This window comes from Rhinoderma darwinii, chromosome 3 (assembly GCF_050947455.1).
Source record: "Rhinoderma darwinii isolate aRhiDar2 chromosome 3, aRhiDar2.hap1, whole genome shotgun sequence".
Taxonomy (NCBI): Eukaryota; Metazoa; Chordata; class Amphibia; order Anura; family Rhinodermatidae; genus Rhinoderma; species Rhinoderma darwinii.
The window spans coordinates 362,804,450-362,825,509 of record NC_134689.1 but is presented as its reverse complement, the minus strand read 5'-3'; the positions used below and the strand labels follow the sequence as shown (position 1 = coordinate 362,825,509).

Sequence of the window (21,060 nt, the reverse complement as noted above, 5' to 3'; positions counted from 1 at the left end):
CTTTAAGAAAGATGAAAGGTAAACACCCCAGATGGGACTTGAACCCACAATCCCTGGCCTAGGAGGCCAGTGCCTTATCCATTAGGCCACTGGGGCTGTAAACTTCCTCTGCGCCGTGGTTTTTTCTTTCCAAAGCAAGCAAACATTCACATGTGATGAGTGAGCGAGAAAGGTTTGTGTTGTACCGTTTGCTTTCCAAATCGGATAAAATCTTAACCGCATGCTTGTTTTTTTAAGAAAAGACTAGGTTCCCTTGTATTGTCGTTCTAATTGCACACTAACAGGACATTTCTAATGCAGATGAAGGAAATCTTAATGGAGTGACAAAACCCTTTAAAAACTGAATACCTCTTAATATGTATTGGGACAAGTATTCAGTGAAGAACCTAGTCGAGCACTTTTAATCTTGAACTAAAACATGCTAATGGCTTTACTTTAAACCCTTGGTGACATCTCACATACAATTATGTTGCTGCTGCCAAGGGATTAGCGCATCGTCACATAACAGTACGTAACAGTGATGGAGCCGGCCCAGAAGCTGGGACAAGTACCCAGTGAAGAAGCCAGAAGAGCACCTATAATCTGGAACCATAACATGCCAATGGCTTTACTTTGAGACAGAGGAAAGGCAAACAATACAGATGGGCGTTAAAGCCACAATCCCTGGCTTAGGAGGCCAGTGCCTTATCCATTAGGCAACTGGGACTTGACTTTTTCTATAAGTGGTTGTTTTTCCAAAGCAATCAAACATTCACTTGTGACTGAGTGATCGAGAATGGTTTGTGTTCTACCGTTTGCTTTCTAGATCTGACAAAATCGTAACCACGTGCTTGCTTTTTGTAGACAAGGGAAAGAGGTTCCCTTGTCTTTTCATTATGATCACACACTTACAGGACTCTGCTAATAAAGATGAAGGAAAGCTTATTGGAGGGCCAAAACCTTTAAAAATACCTCTTAATATATATTGGGACAAGTATCCAGTAAAGAAGCAAGTTGAGCACTTTTAATCTGGAACTAAAACATGCCAATGGCTTTTATTTAAGAAAGAGAAAAGGCAAACACCACAGATGGGACTCACCCTTAAAAACGGTATACCTCTTCCATGTATCCCCTTCAATTATGTTTATAGATCATGGGCCATGAGTAAGTTTGCTATTCCACTGGAGGTCTAAATAAAGCACAAGAAGGCAAGAAAGGAGTGCTCCAGGTGAGGCTCGAACTCACAACCTCGGCATTGCTCAACAGTTACTGCTTTATGAGTACCGTGAACTGACCGATTGCGCCACTGGAGCTCTTACTGATGTCTGCACGCGTGTCAGTTTTCCACCGTGTGCTGACCGATTGCACCGCGGGATGAAGTGATTCCTCAAGCGTGTCTGTTTTCCATCAATTTTCAAAAACACGACAGCGTTTAAGATAGCGGTCAGTCAAGATACTGTGAGTAATAAGTCATTTACTTCTCTCTTATTAATATATAAAGAAGCATCAGTCCAGTGGATGAAGCCAGTTGAGCACTTTTAATCAGGAACTAAAACAGCAACAGCTTAACTTTAAGAAAGATGAAAGGTAAACACCCCAGATGGGACTTGAACCCACAATCCCTGGCCTAGGAGGCCAGTGCCTTATCCATTAGGCCACTGGGGCTGTAAACTTGCTCTGCGCCGTGGTTTTTTCTTTCCAAAGAAAGCAAACATTCACATGTGATGAGTGAGCGAGAAAGGTTTGTGTTGTACCGTTTGCTTTCCAAATCGGATAAAATCTTAACCGCATGCTTGATTTTTTAAGAAAAGACTAGGTTCCCTTGTATTGTCGTTCTAATTGCACACTAACAGGACATTTCTAATGCAGATGAAGGAAATCTTAATGGAGTGACAAAACCCTTTAAAAACTGAATACCTCTTAATATGTATTGGGACAAGTATCCAGTGAAGAACCTAGTCGAGCACTTTTAATCTTGAACTAAAACATGCTAATGGCTTTACTTTAAACCCTTGGTGACATCTCACATACAATTATGTTGCTGCTGCCAAGGGATTAGCGCATCGTCACATAACAGTACGTAACAGTGATGGAGCCGGCTCAGAAGCTGGGACAAGTACCCAGTGAAGAAGCCAGAAGAGCACTTATAATCTGGAACCATAACATGCCAATGGCTTTACTTTGAGACAGAGGAAAGGCAAACAATACAGATGGGCGTTAAAGCCACAATCCCTGGCTTAGGAGGCCAGTGCCTTATCCATTAGGCAACTGGGACTTGACTTTTTCTATAAGTGGTTGTTTTTCCAAAGCAATCAAACATTCACTTGTGACTGAGTGATCGAGAATGGTTTGTGTTCTACCGTTTGCTTTCTAGATCTGACAAAATCGTAACCACGTGCTTGCTTTTTGTAGACAAGGGAAAGAGGTTCCCTTGTCTTTTCATTATGATCACACACTTACAGGACTCTGCTAATAAAGATGAAGGAAAGCTTATTAGAGGGCCAAAACCTTTAAAAATACCTCTTAATATATATTGGGACAAGTATCCAGTAAAGAAGCAAGTTGAGCACTTTTAATCTGGAACTAAAACATGCCAATGGCTTTTATTTAAGAAAGAGAAAAGGCAAACACCACAGATGGGACTCACCCTTAAAAACGGTATACCTCTTCCATGTATCCCCTTCAATTATGTTTATAGATCATGGGCCATGAGTAAGTTTGCTATTCCACTGGAGGTCTAAATAAAGCACAAGAAGGCAAGAAAGGAGTGCTCCAGGTGAGGCTCGAACTCACAACCTCGGCATTGCTCAACAGTTACTGCTTTATAAGTACCGTGCGCTGACCGATTGCGCCACTGGAGCTCTTACTGATGTCTGCACGCGTGTCCGTTTTCCACCGTGTGCTGACCGATTGCACCGCGGGATGAAGTGATTCCTCAAGCGTGTCTGTTTTCCATCAATTTTCAAAAACACGACAGCGTTTAAGATAGCGGTCAGTCAAGATACTGTGAGTAATAAGTCATTTACTTCTCTCTTATTAATATATAAAGAAGCATCAGTCCAGTGGATGAAGCCAGTTGAGCACTTTTAATCAGGAACTAAAACAGCAACAGCTTAACTTTAAGAAAGAAGAAAGGTAAACACCCCAGATGGGACTTGAACCCACAATCCCTGGCTTAGGAGGCCAGTGCCTTATCCATTAGGCCACTGGGGCTGTAAACTTGCTCTGCGCCGTGGTTTTTTCTTTCCAAAGCAAGCAAACATTCACATGTGATGAGTGAGCGAGAAAGGTTTGTGTTGTACCGTTTGCTTTCCAAATCGGATAAAATCTTAACCGCATGCTTGTTTTTTTAAGAAAAGACTAGGTTCCCTTGTATTGTCGTTCTAATTGCACACTAACAGGACATTTCTAATGCAGATGAAGGAAATCTTAATGGAGTGACAAAACCCTTTAAAAACTGAATACCTCTTAATATGTATTGGGACAAGTATCCAGTGAAGAACCTAGTCGAGCACTTTTAATCTTGAACTAAAACATGCTAATGGCTTTACTTTAAACCCTTGGTGACATCTCACATACAATTATGTTGCTGCTGCCAAGGGATTAGCGCATCGTCACATAACAGTACGTAACAGTGATGGAGCCGGCCCAGAAGCTGGGACAAGTACCCAGTGAAGAAGCCAGAAGAGCACTTATAATCTGGAACCATAACATGCCAATGGCTTTACTTTGAGACAGAGGAAAGGCAAACAATACAGATGGGCGTTAAAGCCACAATCCCTGGCTTAGGAGGCCAGTGCCTTATCCATTAGGCAACTGGGACTTGACTTTTTCTATAAGTGGTTGTTTTTCCAAAGCAATCAAACATTCACTTGTGACTGAGTGATCGAGAATGGTTTGTGTTCTACCGTTTGCTTTCTAGATCTGACAAAATCGTAACCACGTGCTTGCTTTTTGTAGACAAGGGAAAGAGGTTCCCTTGTCTTTTCATTATGATCACACACTTACAGGACTCTGCTAATAAAGATGAAGGAAAGCTTATTAGAGGGCCAAAACCTTTAAAAATACCTCTTAATATATATTGGGACAAGTATCCAGTAAAGAAGCAAGTTGAGCACTTTTAATCTGGAACTAAAACATGCCAATGGCTTTCATTTAAGAAAGAGAAAAGGCAAACACCACAGATGGGACTCACCCTTAAAAACGGTATACCTCTTCCATGTATCCCCTTCAATTATGTTTATAGATCATGGGCCATGAGTAAGTTTGCTATTCCACTGGAGGTCTAAATAAAGCACAAGAAGGCAAGAAAGGAGTGCTCCAGGTGAGGCTCGAACTCAAAACCTCGGCATTGCTCAACAGTTACTGCTTTATAAGTACCGTGCGCTGACCGATTGCGCCACTGGAGCTCTTACTGATGTCTGCACGCATGTCCGTTTTCCACCGTGTGCTGACCGATTGCACCGCGGGATGAAGTGATTCCTCAAGCGTGTCTGTTTTCCATCAATTTTCAAAAACACGACAGCGTTTAAGATAGCGGTCAGTCAAGATACTGTGAGTAATAAGTCATTTACTTCTCTCTTATTAATATATAAAGAAGCATCAGTCCAGTGGATGAAGCCAGTTGAGCACTTTTAATCAGGAACTAAAACAGCAACAGCTTAACTTTAAGAAAGAAGAAAGGAAAACACCCCAGATGGGACTTGAACCCACAATCCCTGGCTTAGGAGGCCAGTGCCTTATCCATTAGGCCACTGGGGCTGTAAACTTGCTCTGCGCCATGGTTTTTTCTTTCCAAAGCAAGCAAACATTCACATGTGATGAGTGAGCGAGAAAGGTTTGTGTTGTACCGTTTGCTTTCCAAATCGGATAAAATCTTAACCGCATGCTTGTTTTTTTAAGAAAAGACTAGGTTCCCTTGTATTGTCGTTCTAATTGCACACTAACAGGACATTTCTAATGCAGATGAAGGAAATCTTAATGGAGTGACAAAACCCTTTAAAAACTGAATACCTCTTAATATGTATTGGGACAAGTATCCAGTGAAGAACCTAGTCGAGCACTTTTAATCTTGAACTAAAACATGCTAATGGCTTTACTTTAAACCCTTGGTGACATCTCACATACAATTATGTTGCTGCTGCCAAGGGATTAGCGCATCGTCACATAACAGTACGTAACAGTGATGGAGCCGGCCCAGAAGCTGGGACAAGTACCCAGTGAAGAAGCCAGAAGAGCACCTATAATCTGGAACCATAACATGCCAATGGCTTTACTTTGAGACAGAGGAAAGGCAAACAATACAGATGGGCGTTAAAGCCACAATCCCTGGCTTAGGAGGCCAGTGCCTTATCCATTAGGCAACTGGGACTTTACTTTTTCTATAAGTGGTTGTTTTTCCAAAGCAATCAAACATTCACTTGTGACTGAGTGATCGAGAATGGTTTGTGTTCTACCGTTTGCTTTCTAGATCTGACAAAATCTTAACCACGTGCTTGCTTTTTGTAGACAAGGGAAAGAGGGTCCCTTGTCTTTTCATTATGATCACACACTTACAGGACTCTGCTAATAAAGATGAAGGAAAGCTTATTGGAGGGCCAAAACCTTTAAAAATACCTCTTAATATATATTGGGACAAGTATCCAGTAAAGAAGCAAGTTGAGCACTTTTAATCTGGAACTAAAACATGCCAATGGCTTTTATTTAAGAAAGAGAAAAGGCAAACACCACAGATGGGACTCACCCTTAAAAACGGTATACCTCTTCCATGTATCCCCTTCAATTATGTTTATAGATCATGGGCCATGAGTAAGTTTGCTATTCCACTGGAGGTCTAAATAAAGCACAAGAAGGCAAGAAAGGAGTGCTCCAGGTGAGGCTCGAACTCACAACCTCGGCATTGCTCAACAGTTACTGCTTTATAAGTACCGTGAACTGACCGATTGCGCCACTGGAGCTCTTACTGATGTCTGCACGCGTGTCAGTTTTCCACCGTGTGCTGACCGATTGCACCGCGGGATGAAGTGATTCCTCAAGCGTGTCTGTTTTCCATCAATTTTCAAAAACACGACAGCGTTTAAGATAGCGGTCAGTCAAGATACTGTGAGTAATAAGTAATTTACTTCTCTCTTATTAATATATAAAGAAGCATCAGTCCAGTGGATGAAGCCAGTTGAGCACTTTTAATCAGGAACTAAAACAGCAACAGCTTAACTTTAAGAAAGATGAAAGGTAAACACCCCAGATGGGACTTGAACCCACAATCCCTGGCCTAGAAGGCCAGTGCCTTATCCATTAGGCCACTGGGGCTGTAAACTTGCTCTGCGCCGTGGTTTTTTCTTTCCAAAGCAAGCAAACATTCACATGTGATGAGTGAGCGAGAAAGGTTTGTGTTGTACCGTTTGCTTTCCAAATCGGATAAAATCTTAACCGCATGCTTGATTTTTTAAGAAAAGACTAGGTTCCCTTGTATTGTCGTTCTAATTGCACACTAACAGGACATTTCTAATGCAGATGAAGGAAATCTTAATGGAGTGACAAAACCCTTTAAAAACTGAATACCTCTTAATATGTATTGGGACAAGTATCCAGTGAAGAACCTAGTCGAGCACTTTTAATCTTGAACTAAAACATGCTAATGGCTTTACTTTAAACCCTTGGTGACATCTCACATACAATTATGTTGCTGCTGCCAAGGGATTAGCGCATCGTCACATAACAGTACGTAACAGTGATGGAGCCGGCTCAGAAGCTGGGACAAGTACCCAGTGAAGAAGCCAGAAGAGCACTTATAATCTGGAACCATAACATGCCAATGGCTTTACTTTGAGACAGAGGAAAGGCAAACAATACAGATGGGCGTTAAAGCCACAATCCCTGGCTTAGGAGGCCAGTGCCTTATCCATTAGGCAACTGGGACTTGACTTTTTCTATAAGTGGTTGTTTTTCCAAAGCAATCAAACATTCACTTGTGACTGAGTGATCGAGAATGGTTTGTGTTCTACCGTTTGCTTTCTAGATCTGACAAAATCTTAACCACGTGCTTGCTTTTTGTAGACAAGGGAAAGAGGGTCCCTTGTCTTTTCATTATGATCACACACTTACAGGACTCTGCTAATAAAGATGAAGGAAAGCTTATTGGAGGGCCAAAACCTTTAAAAATACCTCTTAATATATATTGGGACAAGTATCCAGTAAAGAAGCAAGTTGAGCACTTTTAATCTGGAACTAAAACATGCCAATGGCTTTTATTTAAGAAAGAGAAAAGGCAAACACCACAGATGGGACTCACCCTTAAAAACGGTATACCTCTTCCATGTATCCCCTTCAATTATGTTTATAGATCATGGGCCATGAGTAAGTTTGCTATTCCACTGGAGGTCTAAATAAAGCACAAGAAGGCAAGAAAGGAGTGCTCCAGGTGAGGCTCGAACTCACAACCTCGGCATTGCTCAACAGTTACTGCTTTATAAGTACCGTGCGCTGACCGATTGCGCCACTGGAGCTCTTACTGATGTCTGCACGCGTGTCCGTTTTCCACCGTGTGCTGACCGATTGCACCGCGGGATGAAGTGATTCCTCAAGCGTGTCTGTTTTCCATCAATTTTCAAAAACACGACAGCGTTTAAGATAGCGGTCAGTCAAGATACTGTGAGTAATAAGTCATTTACTTCTCTCTGATTAATATATAAAGAAGCATCAGTCCAGTGGATGAAGCCAGTTGAGCACTTTTAATCAGGAACTAAAACAGCAACAGCTTAACTTTAAGAAAGATGAAAGGTAAACACCCCAGATGGGACTTGAACCCACAATCCCTGGCCTAGAAGGCCAGTGCCTTATCCATTAGGCCACTGGGGCTGTAAACTTGCTCTGCGCCGTGGTTTTTTCTTTCCAAAGCAAGCAAACATTCACATGTGATGAGTGAGCGAGAAAGGTTTGTGTTGTACCGTTTGCTTTCCAAATCGGATAAAATCTTAACCGCATGCTTGATTTTTTAAGAAAAGACTAGGTTCCCTTGTATTGTCGTTCTAATTGCACACTAACAGGACATTTCTAATGCAGATGAAGGAAATCTTAATGGAGTGACAAAACCCTTTAAAAACTGAATACCTCTTAATATGTATTGGGACAAGTATCCAGTGAAGAACCTAGTCGAGCACTTTTAATCTTGAACTAAAACATGCTAATGGCTTTACTTTAAACCCTTGGTGACATCTCACATACAATTATGTTGCTGCTGCCAAGGGATTAGCGCATCGTCACATAACAGTACGTAACAGTGATGGAGCCGGCTCAGAAGCTGGGACAAGTACCCAGTGAAGAAGCCAGAAGAGCACTTATAATCTGGAACCATAACATGCCAATGGCTTTACTTTGAGACAGAGGAAAGGCAAACAATACAGATGGGCGTTAAAGTCACAATCCCTGGCTTAGGAGGCCAGTGCCTTATCCATTAGGCAACTGGGACTTGACTTTTTCTATAAGTGGTTGTTTTTCCAAAGCAATCAAACATTCACTTGTGACTGAGTGATCGAGAATGGTTTGTGTTCTACCGTTTGCTTTCTAGATCTGACAAAATCTTAACCACGTGCTTGCTTTTTGTAGACAAAGGAAAGAGGGTCCCTTGTCTTTTCATTATGATCACACACTTACAGGACTCTGCTAATAAAGATGAAGGAAAGCTTATTGGAGGGCCAAAACCTTTAAAAATACCTCTTAATATATATTGGGACAAGTATCCAGTAAAGAAGCAAGTTGAGCACTTTTAATCTGGAACTAAAACATGCCAATGGCTTTTATTTAAGAAAGAGAAAAGGCAAACACCACAGATGGGACTCACCCTTAAAAACGGTATACCTCTTCCATGTATCCCCTTCAATTATGTTTATAGATCATGGGCCATGAGTAAGTTTGCTATTCCACTGGAGGTCTAAATAAAGCACAAGAAGGCAAGAAAGGAGTGCTCCAGGTGAGGCTCGAACTCACAACCTCGGCATTGCTCAACAGTTACTGCTTTATAAGTACCGTGCGCTGACCGATTGCGCCACTGGAGCTCTTACTGATGTCTGCACGCGTGTCCGTTTTCCACCGTGTGCTGACCGATTGCACCGCGGGATGAAGTGATTCCTCAAGCGTGTCTGTTTTCCATCAATTTTCAAAAACACGACAGCGTTTAAGATAGCGGTCAGTCAAGATACTGTGAGTAATAAGTCATTTACTTCTCTCTTATTAATATATAAAGAAGCATCAGTCCAGTGGATGAAGCCAGTTGAGCACTTTTAATCAGGAACTAAAACAGCAACAGCTTAACTTTAAGAAAGAAGAAAGGAAAACACCCCAGATGGGACTTGAACCCACAATCCCTGGCTTAGGAGGCCAGTGCCTTATCCATTAGGCCACTGGGGCTGTAAACTTGCTCTGCGCCATGGTTTTTTCTTTCCAAAGCAAGCAAACATTCACATGTGATGAGTGAGCGAGAAAGGTTTGTGTTGTACCGTTTGCTTTCCAAATCGGATAAAATCTTAACCGCATGCTTGTTTTTTTAAGAAAAGACTAGGTTCCCTTGTATTGTCGTTCTAATTGCACACTAACAGGACATTTCTAATGCAGATGAAGGAAATCTTAATGGAGTGACAAAACCCTTTAAAAACTGAATACCTCTTAATATGTATTGGGACAAGTATCCAGTGAAGAACCTAGTCGAGCACTTTTAATCTTGAACTAAAACATGCTAATGGCTTTACTTTAAACCCTTGGTGACATCTCACATACAATTATGTTGCTGCTGCCAAGGGATTAGCGCATCGTCACATAACAGTACGTAACAGTGATGGAGCCGGCCCAGAAGCTGGGACAAGTACCCAGTGAAGAAGCCAGAAGAGCACCTATAATCTGGAACCATAACATGCCAATGGCTTTACTTTGAGACAGAGGAAAGGCAAACAATACAGATGGGCGTTAAAGCCACAATCCCTGGCTTAGGAGGCCAGTGCCTTATCCATTAGGCAACTGGGACTTTACTTTTTCTATAAGTGGTTGTTTTTCCAAAGCAATCAAACATTCACTTGTGACTGAGTGATCGAGAATGGTTTGTGTTCTACCGTTTGCTTTCTAGATCTGACAAAATCTTAACCACGTGCTTGCTTTTTGTAGACAAGGGAAAGAGGGTCCCTTGTCTTTTCATTATGATCACACACTTACAGGACTCTGCTAATAAAGATGAAGGAAAGCTTATTGGAGGGCCAAAACCTTTAAAAATACCTCTTAATATATATTGGGACAAGTATCCAGTAAAGAAGCAAGTTGAGCACTTTTAATCTGGAACTAAAACATGCCAATGGCTTTTATTTAAGAAAGAGAAAAGGCAAACACCACAGATGGGACTCACCCTTAAAAACGGTATACCTCTTCCATGTATCCCCTTCAATTATGTTTATAGATCATGGGCCATGAGTAAGTTTGCTATTCCACTGGAGGTCTAAATAAAGCACAAGAAGGCAAGAAAGGAGTGCTCCAGGTGAGGCTCGAACTCACAACCTCGGCATTGCTCAACAGTTACTGCTTTATAAGTACCGTGAACTGACCGATTGCGCCACTGGAGCTCTTACTGATGTCTGCACGCGTGTCAGTTTTCCACCGTGTGCTGACCGATTGCACCGCGGGATGAAGTGATTCCTCAAGCGTGTCTGTTTTCCATCAATTTTCAAAAACACGACAGCGTTTAAGATAGCGGTCAGTCAAGATACTGTGAGTAATAAGTAATTTACTTCTCTCTTATTAATATATAAAGAAGCATCAGTCCAGTGGATGAAGCCAGTTGAGCACTTTTAATCAGGAACTAAAACAGCAACAGCTTAACTTTAAGAAAGATGAAAGGTAAACACCCCAGATGGGACTTGAACCCACAATCCCTGGCCTAGAAGGCCAGTGCCTTATCCATTAGGCCACTGGGGCTGTAAACTTGCTCTGCGCCGTGGTTTTTTCTTTCCAAAGCAAGCAAACATTCACATGTGATGAGTGAGCGAGAAAGGTTTGTGTTGTACCGTTTGCTTTCCAAATCGGATAAAATCTTAACCGCATGCTTGATTTTTTAAGAAAAGACTAGGTTCCCTTGTATTGTCGTTCTAATTGCACACTAACAGGACATTTCTAATGCAGATGAAGGAAATCTTAATGGAGTGACAAAACCCTTTAAAAACTGAATACCTCTTAATATGTATTGGGACAAGTATCCAGTGAAGAACCTAGTCGAGCACTTTTAATCTTGAACTAAAACATGCTAATGGCTTTACTTTAAACCCTTGGTGACATCTCACATACAATTATGTTGCTGCTGCCAAGGGATTAGCGCATCGTCACATAACAGTACGTAACAGTGATGGAGCCGGCTCAGAAGCTGGGACAAGTACCCAGTGAAGAAGCCAGAAGAGCACTTATAATCTGGAACCATAACATGCCAATGGCTTTACTTTGAGACAGAGGAAAGGCAAACAATACAGATGGGCGTTAAAGCCACAATCCCTGGCTTAGGAGGCCAGTGCCTTATCCATTAGGCAACTGGGACTTGACTTTTTCTATAAGTGGTTGTTTTTCCAAAGCAATCAAACATTCACTTGTGACTGAGTGATCGAGAATGGTTTGTGTTCTACCGTTTGCTTTCTAGATCTGACAAAATCTTAACCACGTGCTTGCTTTTTGTAGACAAGGGAAAGAGGGTCCCTTGTCTTTTCATTATGATCACACACTTACAGGACTCTGCTAATAAAGATGAAGGAAAGCTTATTGGAGGGCCAAAACCTTTAAAAATACCTCTTAATATATATTGGGACAAGTATCCAGTAAAGAAGCAAGTTGAGCACTTTTAATCTGGAACTAAAACATGCCAATGGCTTTTATTTAAGAAAGAGAAAAGGCAAACACCACAGATGGGACTCACCCTTAAAAACGGTATACCTCTTCCATGTATCCCCTTCAATTATGTTTATAGATCATGGGCCATGAGTAAGTTTGCTATTCCACTGGAGGTCTAAATAAAGCACAAGAAGGCAAGAAAGGAGTGCTCCAGGTGAGGCTCGAACTCACAACCTCGGCATTGCTCAACAGTTACTGCTTTATAAGTACCGTGCGCTGACCGATTGCGCCACTGGAGCTCTTACTGATGTCTGCACGCGTGTCCGTTTTCCACCGTGTGCTGACCGATTGCACCGCGGGATGAAGTGATTCCTCAAGCGTGTCTGTTTTCCATCAATTTTCAAAAACACGACAGCGTTTAAGATAGCGGTCAGTCAAGATACTGTGAGTAATAAGTCATTTACTTCTCTCTGATTAATATATAAAGAAGCATCAGTCCAGTGGATGAAGCCAGTTGAGCACTTTTAATCAGGAACTAAAACAGCAACAGCTTAACTTTAAGAAAGATGAAAGGTAAACACCCCAGATGGGACTTGAACCCACAATCCCTGGCCTAGAAGGCCAGTGCCTTATCCATTAGGCCACTGGGGCTGTAAACTTGCTCTGCGCCGTGGTTTTTTCTTTCCAAAGCAAGCAAACATTCACATGTGATGAGTGAGCGAGAAAGGTTTGTGTTGTACCGTTTGCTTTCCAAATCGGATAAAATCTTAACCGCATGCTTGATTTTTTAAGAAAAGACTAGGTTCCCTTGTATTGTCGTTCTAATTGCACACTAACAGGACATTTCTAATGCAGATGAAGGAAATCTTAATGGAGTGACAAAACCCTTTAAAAACTGAATACCTCTTAATATGTATTGGGACAAGTATCCAGTGAAGAACCTAGTCGAGCACTTTTAATCTTGAACTAAAACATGCTAATGGCTTTACTTTAAACCCTTGGTGACATCTCACATACAATTATGTTGCTGCTGCCAAGGGATTAGCGCATCGTCACATAACAGTACGTAACAGTGATGGAGCCGGCTCAGAAGCTGGGACAAGTACCCAGTGAAGAAGCCAGAAGAGCACTTATAATCTGGAACCATAACATGCCAATGGCTTTACTTTGAGACAGAGGAAAGGCAAACAATACAGATGGGCGTTAAAGTCACAATCCCTGGCTTAGGAGGCCAGTGCCTTATCCATTAGGCAACTGGGACTTGACTTTTTCTATAAGTGGTTGTTTTTCCAAAGCAATCAAACATTCACTTGTGACTGAGTGATCGAGAATGGTTTGTGTTCTACCGTTTGCTTTCTAGATCTGACAAAATCTTAACCACGTGCTTGCTTTTTGTAGACAAAGGAAAGAGGGTCCCTTGTCTTTTCATTATGATCACACACTTACAGGACTCTGCTAATAAAGATGAAGGAAAGCTTATTGGAGGGCCAAAACCTTTAAAAATACCTCTTAATATATATTGGGACAAGTATCCAGTAAAGAAGCAAGTTGAGCACTTTTAATCTGGAACTAAAACATGCCAATGGCTTTTATTTAAGAAAGAGAAAAGGCAAACACCACAGATGGGACTCACCCTTAAAAACGGTATACCTCTTCCATGTATCCCCTTCAATTATGTTTATAGATCATGGGCCATGAGTAAGTTTGCTATTCCACTGGAGGTCTAAATAAAGCACAAGAAGGCAAGAAAGGAGTGCTCCAGGTGAGGCTCGAACTCACAACCTCGGCATTGCTCAACAGTTACTGCTTTATAAGTACCGTGCGCTGACCGATTGCGCCACTGGAGCTCTTACTGATGTCTGCACGCGTGTCCGTTTTCCACCGTGTGCTGACCGATTGCACCGCGGGATGAAGTGATTCCTCAAGCGTGTCTGTTTTCCATCAATTTTCAAAAACACGACAGCGTTTAAGATAGCGGTCAGTCAAGATACTGTGAGTAATAAGTCATTTACTTCTCTCTTATTAATATATAAAGAAGCATCAGTCCAGTGGATGAAGCCAGTTGAGCACTTTTAATCAGGAACTAAAACAGCAACAGCTTAACTTTAAGAAAGAAGAAAGGTAAACACCCCAGATGGGACTTGAACCCACAATCCCTGGCTTAGGAGGCCAGTGCCTTATCCATTAGGCCACTGGGGCTGTAAACTTGCTCTGCGCCGTGGTTTTTTCTTTCCAAAGCAAGCAAACATTCACATGTGATGAGTGAGCGAGAAAGGTTTGTGTTGTACCGTTTGCTTTCCAAATCGGATAAAATCTTAACCGCATGCTTGTTTTTTTAAGAAAAGACTAGGTTCCCTTGTATTGTCGTTCTAATTGCACACTAACAGGACATTTCTAATGCAGATGAAGGAAATCCTAATGGAGTGACAAAACCCTTTAAAAACTGAATACCTCTTAATATGTATTGGGACAAGTATCCAGTGAAGAACCTAGTCGAGCACTTTTAATCTTGAACTAAAACATGCTAATGGCTTTACTTTAAACCCTTGGTGACATCTCACATACAATTATGTTGCTGCTGCCAAGGGATTAGCGCATCGTCACATAACAGTACGTAACAGTGATGGAGCCGGCCCTGAAGCTGGGACAAGTACCCAGTGAAGAAACCAGAAGAGCACTTATAATCTGGAACCATAACATGCCAATGGCTTTACTTTGAGACAGAGGAAAGGCAAACAATACAGATGGGCGTTAAAGCCACAATCCCTGGCTTAGGAGGCCAGTGCCTTATCCATTAGGCAACTGGAACTTTACTTTTTCTATAAGTGGTTGTTTTTCCAAAGCAATCAAACATTCACTTGTGACTGAGTGATCGAGAATGGTTTGTGTTCTACCGTTTGCTTTCTAGATCTGACAAAATCTTAACCACGTGCTTGCTTTTTGTAGACAAGGGAAAGAGGGTCCCTTGTCTTTTCATTATGATCACACACTTACAGGACTCTGCTAATAAAGATGAAGGAAAGCTTATTGGAGGGCCAAAACCTTTAAAAATACCTCTTAATATATATTGGGACAAGTATCCAGTAAAGAAGCAAGTTGAGCACTTTTAATCTGGAACTAAAACATGCCAATGGCTTTTATTTAAGAAAGAGAAAAGGCAAACACCACAGATGGGACTCACCCTTAAAAACGGTATACCTCTTCCATGTATCCCCTTCAATTATGTTTATAGATCATGGGCCATGAGTAAGTTTGCTATTCCACTGGAGGTCTAAATAAAGCACAAGAAGGCAAGAAAGGAGTGCTCCAGGTGAGGCTCGAACTCACAACCTCGGCATTGCTCAACAGTTACTGCTTTATAAGTACCGTGAACTGACCGATTGCGCCACTGGAGCTCTTACTGATGTCTGCACGCGTGTCAGTTTTCCACCGTGTGCTGACCGATTGCACCGCGGGATGAAGTGATTCCTCAAGCGTGTCTGTTTTCCATCAATTTTCAAAAACACGACAGCGTTTAAGATAGCGGTCAGTCAAGATACTGTGAGTAATAAGTCATTTACTTCTCTCTTATTAATATATAAAGAAGCATCAGTCCAGTGGATGAAGCCAGTTGAGCACTTTTAATCAGGAACTAAAACAGCAACAGCTTAACTTTAAGAAAGATGAAAGGTAAACACCCCAGATGGGACTTGAACCCACAATCCCTGGCCTAGGAGGCCAGTGCCTTATCCATTAGGCCACTGGGGCTGTAAACTTGCTCTGCGCCGTGGTTTTTTCTTTCCAAAGCAAGCAAACATTCACATGTGATGAGTGAGCGAGAAAGGTTTGTGTTGTACCGTTTGCTTTCCAAATCGGATAAAATCTTAACCGCATGCTTGATTTTTTAAGAAAAGACTAGGTTCCCTTGTATTGTCGTTCTAATTGCACACTAACAGGACATTTCTAATGCAGATGAAGGAAATCTTAATGGAGTGACAAAACCCTTTAAAAACGGAATACCTCTTAATATGTATTGGGACAAGTATCCAGTGAAGAACCTAGTCGAGCACTTTTAATCTTGAACTAAAACATGCTAATGGCTTTACTTTAAACCCTTGGTGACATCTCACATACAATTATGTTGCTGCTGCCAAGGGATTAGCGCATCGTCACATAACAGTACGTAACAGTGATGGAGCCGGCTCAGAAGCTGGGACAAGTACCCAGTGAAGAAGCCAGAAGAGCACTTATAATCTGGAACCATAACATGCCAATGGCTTTACTTTGAGACAGAGGAAAGGCAAACAATACAGATGGGCGTTAAAGCCACAATCCCTGGCTTAGGAGGCCAGTGCCTTATCCATTAGGCAACTGGGACTTGACTTTTTCTATAAGTGGTTGTTTTTCCAAAGCAATCAAACATTCACTTGTGACTGAGTGATCGAGAATGGTTTGTGTTCTACCGTTTGCTTTCTAGATCTGACAAAATCTTAACCACGTGCTTGCTTTTTGTAGACAAGGGAAAGAGGTTCCCTTGTCTTTTCATTATGATCACACACTTACAGGACTCTGCTAATAAAGATGAAGGAAAGCTTATTAGAGGGCCAAAACCTTTAAAAATACCTCTTAATATATATTGGGACAAGTATCCAGTAAAGAAGCAAGTTGAGCACTTTTAATCTGGAACTAAAACATGCCAATGGCTTTTATTTAAGAAAGAGAAAAGGCAAACACCACAGATGGGACTCACCCTTAAAAACGGTATACCTCTTCCATGTATCCCCTTCAATTATGTTTATAGATCATGGGCCATGAGTAAGTTTGCTATTCCACTGGAGGTCTAAATAAAGCACAAGAAGGCAAGAAAGGAGTGCTCCAGGTGAGGCTCGAACTCACAACCTCGGCATTGCTCAACAGTTACTGCTTTATAAGTACCGTGCGCTGACTGATTGCGCCACTGGAGCTCTTACTGATGTCTGCACGCGTGTCCGTTTTCCACCGTGTGCTGACCGATTGCACCGCGGGATGAAGTGATTCCTCAAGCGTGTCTGTTTTCCATCAATTTTCAAAAACACGACAGCGTTTAAGATAGCGGTCAGTCAAGATACTGTGAGTAATAAGTCATTTACTTCTCTCTTATTAATATATAAAGAAGCATCAGTCCAGTGGATGAAGCCAGTTGAGCACTTTTAATCAGGAACTAAAACAGCAACAGCTTAACTTTAAGAAAGAAGAAAGGTAAACACCCCAGATGGGACTTGAACCCACAATCCCTGGCTTAGGAGGCCAGTGCCTTATCCATTAGGCCACTGGGGCTGTAAACTTGCTCTGCACCGTGGTTTTTTCTTTCCAAAGCAAGCAAACATTCACATGTGATGAGTGAGCGAGAAAGGTTTGTGTTGTACCGTTTGCTTTCCAAATCGGATAAAATCTTAACCGCATGCTTGTTTTTTTAAGAAAAGACTAGGTTCCCTTGTATTGTCGTTCTAATTGCACACTAACAGGACATTTCTAATGCAGATGAAGGAAATCTTAATGGAGTGACAAAACCCTTTAAAAACTGAATACCTCTTAATATGTATTGGGACAAGTATCCAGTGAAGAACCTAGTCGAGCACTTTTAATCTTGAACTAAAACATGCTAATGGCTTTACTTTAAACCCTTGGTGACATCTCACATACAATTATGTTGCTGCTGCCAAGGGATTAGCGCATCGTCACATAACAGTACGTAACAGTGATGGAGCCGGCCCAGAAGCTGGGACAAGTACCCAGTGAAGAAGCCAGAAGAGCACCTATAATCTGGAACCATAACATGCCAATGGCTTTACTTTGAGACAGAGGAAAGGCAAACAATACAGATGGGCGTTAAAGCCACAATCCCTGGCTTAGGAGGCCAGTGCCTTATCCATTAGGCAACTGGGACTTTACTTTTTCTATAAGTGGTTGTTTTTCCAAAGCAATCAAACATTCACTTGTGACTGAGTGATCGAGAATGGTTTGTGTTCTACCGTTTGCTTTCTAGATCTGACAAAATCTTAACCACGTGCTTGCTTTTTGTAGACAAGGGAAAGAGGGTCCCTTGTCTTTTCATTATGATCACACACTTACAGGACTCTGCTAATAAAGATGAAGGAAAGCTTATTGGAGGGCCAAAACCTTTAAAAATACCTCTTAATATATATTGGGACAAGTATCCAGTAAAGAAGCAAGTTGAGCACTTTTAATCTGGAACTAAAACATGCCAATGGCTTTTATTTAAGAAAGAGAAAAGGCAAACACCACAGATGGGACTCACCCTTAAAAACGGTATACCTCTTCCATGTATCCCCTTCAATTATGTTTATAGATCATGGGCCATGAGTAAGTTTGCTATTCCACTGGAGGTCTAAATAAAGCACAAGAAGGCAAGAAAGGAGTGCTCCAGGTGAGGCTCGAACTCACAACCTCGGCATTGCTCAACAGTTACTGCTTTATAAGTACCGTGAACTGACCGATTGCGCCACTGGAGCTCTTACTGATGTCTGCACGCGTGTCAGTTTTCCACCGTGTGCTGACCGATTGCACCGCGGGATGAAGTGATTCCTCAAGCGTGTCTGTTTTCCATCAATTTTCAAAAACACAACAGCGTTTAAGATAGCGGTCAGTCAAGATACTGTGAGTAATAAGTCATTTACTTCTCTCTTATTAATATATAAAGAAGCATCAGTCCAGTGGATGAAGCCAGTTGAGCACTTTTAATCAGGAACTAAAACAGCAACAGCTTAACTTTAAGAAAGATGAAAGGTAAACACCCCAGTTGGGATTTGAACCCACAATCCCTGGCCTAGGAGGCCAGTGCCTTATCCATTAGGCCACTGGGGCTGTAAACTTGCTCTGCGCCGTGGTTTTTTCTTTCCAAAGCAAGCAAACATTCACATGTGATGAGTGAGCGAGAAAGGTTTGTGTTGTACCGTTTGCTTTCCAAATCGGATAAAATCTTAACCGCATGCTTGATTTTTTAAGAAAAGACTAGGTTCCCTTGTATTGTCGTTCTAATTGCACACTAACAGGACATTTCTAATGCAGATGAAGGAAATCTTAATGGAGTGACAAAACCCTTTAAAAACTGAATACCTCTTAATATGTATTGGGACAAGTATCCAGTGAAGAACCTAGTCGAGCACTTTTAATCTTGAACTAAAACATGCTAATGGCTTTACTTTAAACCCTTGGTGACATCTCACATACAATTATGTTGCTGCTGCCAAGGGATTAGCGCATCGTCACATAACAGTACGTAACAGTGATGGAGCCGGCTCAGAAGCTGGGACAAGTACCCAGTGAAGAAGCCAGAAGAGCACTTATAATCTGGAACCATAACATGCCAATGGCTTTACTTTGAGACAGAGGAAAGGCAAACAATACAGATGGGCGTTAAAGCCACAATCCCTGGCTTAGGAGGCCAGTGCCTTATCCATTAGGCAACTGGGACTTGACTTTTTCTATAAGTGGTTGTTTTTCCAAAGCAATCAAACATTCACTTGTGACTGAGTGATCGAGAATGGTTTGTGTTCTACCGTTTGCTTTCTAGATCTGACAAAATCGTAACCACGTGCTTGCTTTTTGTAGACAAGGGAAAGAGGTTCCCTTGTCTTTTCATTATGATCACACACTTACAGGACTCTGCTAATAAAGATGAAGGAAAGCTTATTAGAGGGCCAAAACCTTTAAAAATACCTCTTAATATATATTGGGACAAGTATCCAGTAAAGAAGCAAGTTGAGCACTTTTAATCTGGAACTAAAACATGCCAATGGCTTTTATTTAAGAAAGAGAAAAGGCAAACACCACAGATGGGACTCACCCTTAAAAACGGTATACCTCTTCCATGTATCCCCTTCAATTATGTTTATAGATCATGGGCCATGAGTAAGTTTGCTATTCCACTGGAGGTCTAAATAAAGCACAAGAAGGCAAGAAAGGAGTGCTCCAGGTGAGGCTCGAACTCACAACCTCGGCATTGCTCAACAGTTACTGCTTTATAAGTACCGTGCGCTGACCGATTGCGCCACTGGAGCTCTTACTGATGTCTGCACGCGTGTCCGTTTTCCACCGTGTGCTGACCGATTGCACCGCGGGATGAAGTGATTCCTCAAGCGTGTCTGTTTTCCATCAATTTTCAAAAACACGACAGCGTTTAAGATAGCGGTCAGTCAAGATACTGTGAGTAATAAGTCATTTACTTCTCTCTTATTAATATATAAAGAAGCATCAGTCCAGTGGATGAAGCCAGTTGAGCACTTTTAATCAGGAACTAAAACAGCAACAGCTTAACTTTAAGAAAGAAGAAAGGTAAACACCCCAGATGGGACTTGAACCCACAATCCCTGGCTTAGGAGGCCAGTGCCTTATCCATTAGGCCACTGGGGCTGTAAACTTGCTCTGCACCGTGGTTTTTTCTTTCCAAAGCAAGCAAACATTCACATGTGATGAGTGAGCGAGAAAGGTTTGTGTTGTACCGTTTGCTTTCCAAATCGGATAAAATCTTAACCGCATGCTTGTTTTTTTAAGAAAAGACTAGGTTCCCTTGTATTGTCGTTCTAATTGCACACTAACAGGACATTTCTAATGCAGATGAAGGAAATCTTAATGGAGTGACAAAACCCTTTAAAAACTGAATACCTCTTAATATGTATTGGGACAAGTATCCAGTGAAGAACCTAGTCGAGCACTTTTAATCTTGAACTAAAACATGCTAATGGCTTTACTTTAAACCCTTGGTGACATCTCACATACAATTATGTTGCTGCTGCCAAGGGATTAGCGCATCGTCACATAACAGTACGTAACAGTGATGGAGCCGGCCCAGAAGCTGGGACAAGTACCCAGTGAAGAAGCCAGAAGAGCACCTATAATCTGGAACCATAACATGCCAATGGCTTTACTTTGAGACAGAGGAAAGGCAAACAATACAGATGGGCGTTAAAGCCACAATCCCTGGCTTAGGAGGCCAGTGCCTTATCCATTAGGCAACTGGGACTTTACTTTTTCTATAAGTGGTTGTTTTTCCAAAGCAATCAAACATTCACTTGTGACTGAGTGATCGAGAATGGTTTGTGTTCTACCGTTTGCTTTCTAGATCTGACAAAATCTTAACCACGTGCTTGCTTTTTGTAGACAAGGGAAAGAGGGTCCCTTGTCTTTTCATTATGATCACACACTTACAGGACTCTGCTAATAAAGATGAAGGAAAGCTTATTGGAGGGCCAA

General features: G+C 41.7%; 25 non-coding genes across 25 annotated transcripts; all 25 read right to left on the bottom strand.

The window, feature by feature from the left end:
• Positions 1–23: 23 nt before the first annotated feature.
• Positions 24–96, bottom strand: TRNAR-CCU (transfer RNA arginine (anticodon CCU)). The gene has a single exon. It is a non-coding gene; the product is annotated as a tRNA-Arg (tRNA).
• A 1,475-nt stretch (positions 97–1,571) lies between these two features.
• On the bottom strand, positions 1,572–1,644 carry TRNAR-CCU (transfer RNA arginine (anticodon CCU)). Its single transcript has one exon. It is a non-coding gene; the product is annotated as a tRNA-Arg (tRNA).
• A 1,103-nt stretch (positions 1,645–2,747) lies between these two features.
• On the bottom strand, positions 2,748–2,840 carry TRNAI-UAU (transfer RNA isoleucine (anticodon UAU)). Its single transcript is given in 2 exon segments — positions 2,748–2,783; positions 2,803–2,840. It is a non-coding gene; the product is annotated as a tRNA-Ile (tRNA).
• A 279-nt stretch (positions 2,841–3,119) lies between these two features.
• Positions 3,120–3,192, bottom strand: TRNAR-CCU (transfer RNA arginine (anticodon CCU)). Its single transcript has one exon. It is a non-coding gene; the product is annotated as a tRNA-Arg (tRNA).
• Positions 3,193–4,295: 1,103 nt separating this feature from the next.
• Positions 4,296–4,388, bottom strand: TRNAI-UAU (transfer RNA isoleucine (anticodon UAU)). Its single transcript is given in 2 exon segments — positions 4,296–4,331; positions 4,351–4,388. It is a non-coding gene; the product is annotated as a tRNA-Ile (tRNA).
• Positions 4,389–4,667: 279 nt separating this feature from the next.
• On the bottom strand, positions 4,668–4,740 carry TRNAR-CCU (transfer RNA arginine (anticodon CCU)). The gene has a single exon. It is a non-coding gene; the product is annotated as a tRNA-Arg (tRNA).
• A 1,103-nt stretch (positions 4,741–5,843) lies between these two features.
• TRNAI-UAU (transfer RNA isoleucine (anticodon UAU)) lies at positions 5,844–5,936 on the bottom strand. Its single transcript is given in 2 exon segments — positions 5,844–5,879; positions 5,899–5,936. It is a non-coding gene; the product is annotated as a tRNA-Ile (tRNA).
• A 279-nt stretch (positions 5,937–6,215) lies between these two features.
• On the bottom strand, positions 6,216–6,288 carry TRNAR-UCU (transfer RNA arginine (anticodon UCU)). Its single transcript has one exon. It is a non-coding gene; the product is annotated as a tRNA-Arg (tRNA).
• A 1,103-nt stretch (positions 6,289–7,391) lies between these two features.
• TRNAI-UAU (transfer RNA isoleucine (anticodon UAU)) lies at positions 7,392–7,484 on the bottom strand. The gene is given in 2 exon segments: positions 7,392–7,427; positions 7,447–7,484. It is a non-coding gene; the product is annotated as a tRNA-Ile (tRNA).
• Positions 7,485–7,763: 279 nt separating this feature from the next.
• TRNAR-UCU (transfer RNA arginine (anticodon UCU)) lies at positions 7,764–7,836 on the bottom strand. The gene has a single exon. It is a non-coding gene; the product is annotated as a tRNA-Arg (tRNA).
• Positions 7,837–8,939: 1,103 nt separating this feature from the next.
• TRNAI-UAU (transfer RNA isoleucine (anticodon UAU)) lies at positions 8,940–9,032 on the bottom strand. The gene is given in 2 exon segments: positions 8,940–8,975; positions 8,995–9,032. It is a non-coding gene; the product is annotated as a tRNA-Ile (tRNA).
• A 279-nt stretch (positions 9,033–9,311) lies between these two features.
• Positions 9,312–9,384, bottom strand: TRNAR-CCU (transfer RNA arginine (anticodon CCU)). The gene has a single exon. It is a non-coding gene; the product is annotated as a tRNA-Arg (tRNA).
• A 1,103-nt stretch (positions 9,385–10,487) lies between these two features.
• On the bottom strand, positions 10,488–10,580 carry TRNAI-UAU (transfer RNA isoleucine (anticodon UAU)). The gene is given in 2 exon segments: positions 10,488–10,523; positions 10,543–10,580. It is a non-coding gene; the product is annotated as a tRNA-Ile (tRNA).
• Positions 10,581–10,859: 279 nt separating this feature from the next.
• On the bottom strand, positions 10,860–10,932 carry TRNAR-UCU (transfer RNA arginine (anticodon UCU)). Its single transcript has one exon. It is a non-coding gene; the product is annotated as a tRNA-Arg (tRNA).
• A 1,103-nt stretch (positions 10,933–12,035) lies between these two features.
• TRNAI-UAU (transfer RNA isoleucine (anticodon UAU)) lies at positions 12,036–12,128 on the bottom strand. Its single transcript is given in 2 exon segments — positions 12,036–12,071; positions 12,091–12,128. It is a non-coding gene; the product is annotated as a tRNA-Ile (tRNA).
• A 279-nt stretch (positions 12,129–12,407) lies between these two features.
• TRNAR-UCU (transfer RNA arginine (anticodon UCU)) lies at positions 12,408–12,480 on the bottom strand. Its single transcript has one exon. It is a non-coding gene; the product is annotated as a tRNA-Arg (tRNA).
• Positions 12,481–13,583: 1,103 nt separating this feature from the next.
• Positions 13,584–13,676, bottom strand: TRNAI-UAU (transfer RNA isoleucine (anticodon UAU)). The gene is given in 2 exon segments: positions 13,584–13,619; positions 13,639–13,676. It is a non-coding gene; the product is annotated as a tRNA-Ile (tRNA).
• Positions 13,677–13,955: 279 nt separating this feature from the next.
• TRNAR-CCU (transfer RNA arginine (anticodon CCU)) lies at positions 13,956–14,028 on the bottom strand. The gene has a single exon. It is a non-coding gene; the product is annotated as a tRNA-Arg (tRNA).
• Positions 14,029–15,131: 1,103 nt separating this feature from the next.
• TRNAI-UAU (transfer RNA isoleucine (anticodon UAU)) lies at positions 15,132–15,224 on the bottom strand. The gene is given in 2 exon segments: positions 15,132–15,167; positions 15,187–15,224. It is a non-coding gene; the product is annotated as a tRNA-Ile (tRNA).
• Positions 15,225–15,503: 279 nt separating this feature from the next.
• TRNAR-CCU (transfer RNA arginine (anticodon CCU)) lies at positions 15,504–15,576 on the bottom strand. The gene has a single exon. It is a non-coding gene; the product is annotated as a tRNA-Arg (tRNA).
• A 1,103-nt stretch (positions 15,577–16,679) lies between these two features.
• On the bottom strand, positions 16,680–16,772 carry TRNAI-UAU (transfer RNA isoleucine (anticodon UAU)). Its single transcript is given in 2 exon segments — positions 16,680–16,715; positions 16,735–16,772. It is a non-coding gene; the product is annotated as a tRNA-Ile (tRNA).
• A 279-nt stretch (positions 16,773–17,051) lies between these two features.
• Positions 17,052–17,124, bottom strand: TRNAR-CCU (transfer RNA arginine (anticodon CCU)). Its single transcript has one exon. It is a non-coding gene; the product is annotated as a tRNA-Arg (tRNA).
• A 1,103-nt stretch (positions 17,125–18,227) lies between these two features.
• Positions 18,228–18,320, bottom strand: TRNAI-UAU (transfer RNA isoleucine (anticodon UAU)). The gene is given in 2 exon segments: positions 18,228–18,263; positions 18,283–18,320. It is a non-coding gene; the product is annotated as a tRNA-Ile (tRNA).
• A 1,455-nt stretch (positions 18,321–19,775) lies between these two features.
• On the bottom strand, positions 19,776–19,868 carry TRNAI-UAU (transfer RNA isoleucine (anticodon UAU)). The gene is given in 2 exon segments: positions 19,776–19,811; positions 19,831–19,868. It is a non-coding gene; the product is annotated as a tRNA-Ile (tRNA).
• A 279-nt stretch (positions 19,869–20,147) lies between these two features.
• Positions 20,148–20,220, bottom strand: TRNAR-CCU (transfer RNA arginine (anticodon CCU)). Its single transcript has one exon. It is a non-coding gene; the product is annotated as a tRNA-Arg (tRNA).
• Positions 20,221–21,060: the final 840 nt, after the last annotated feature.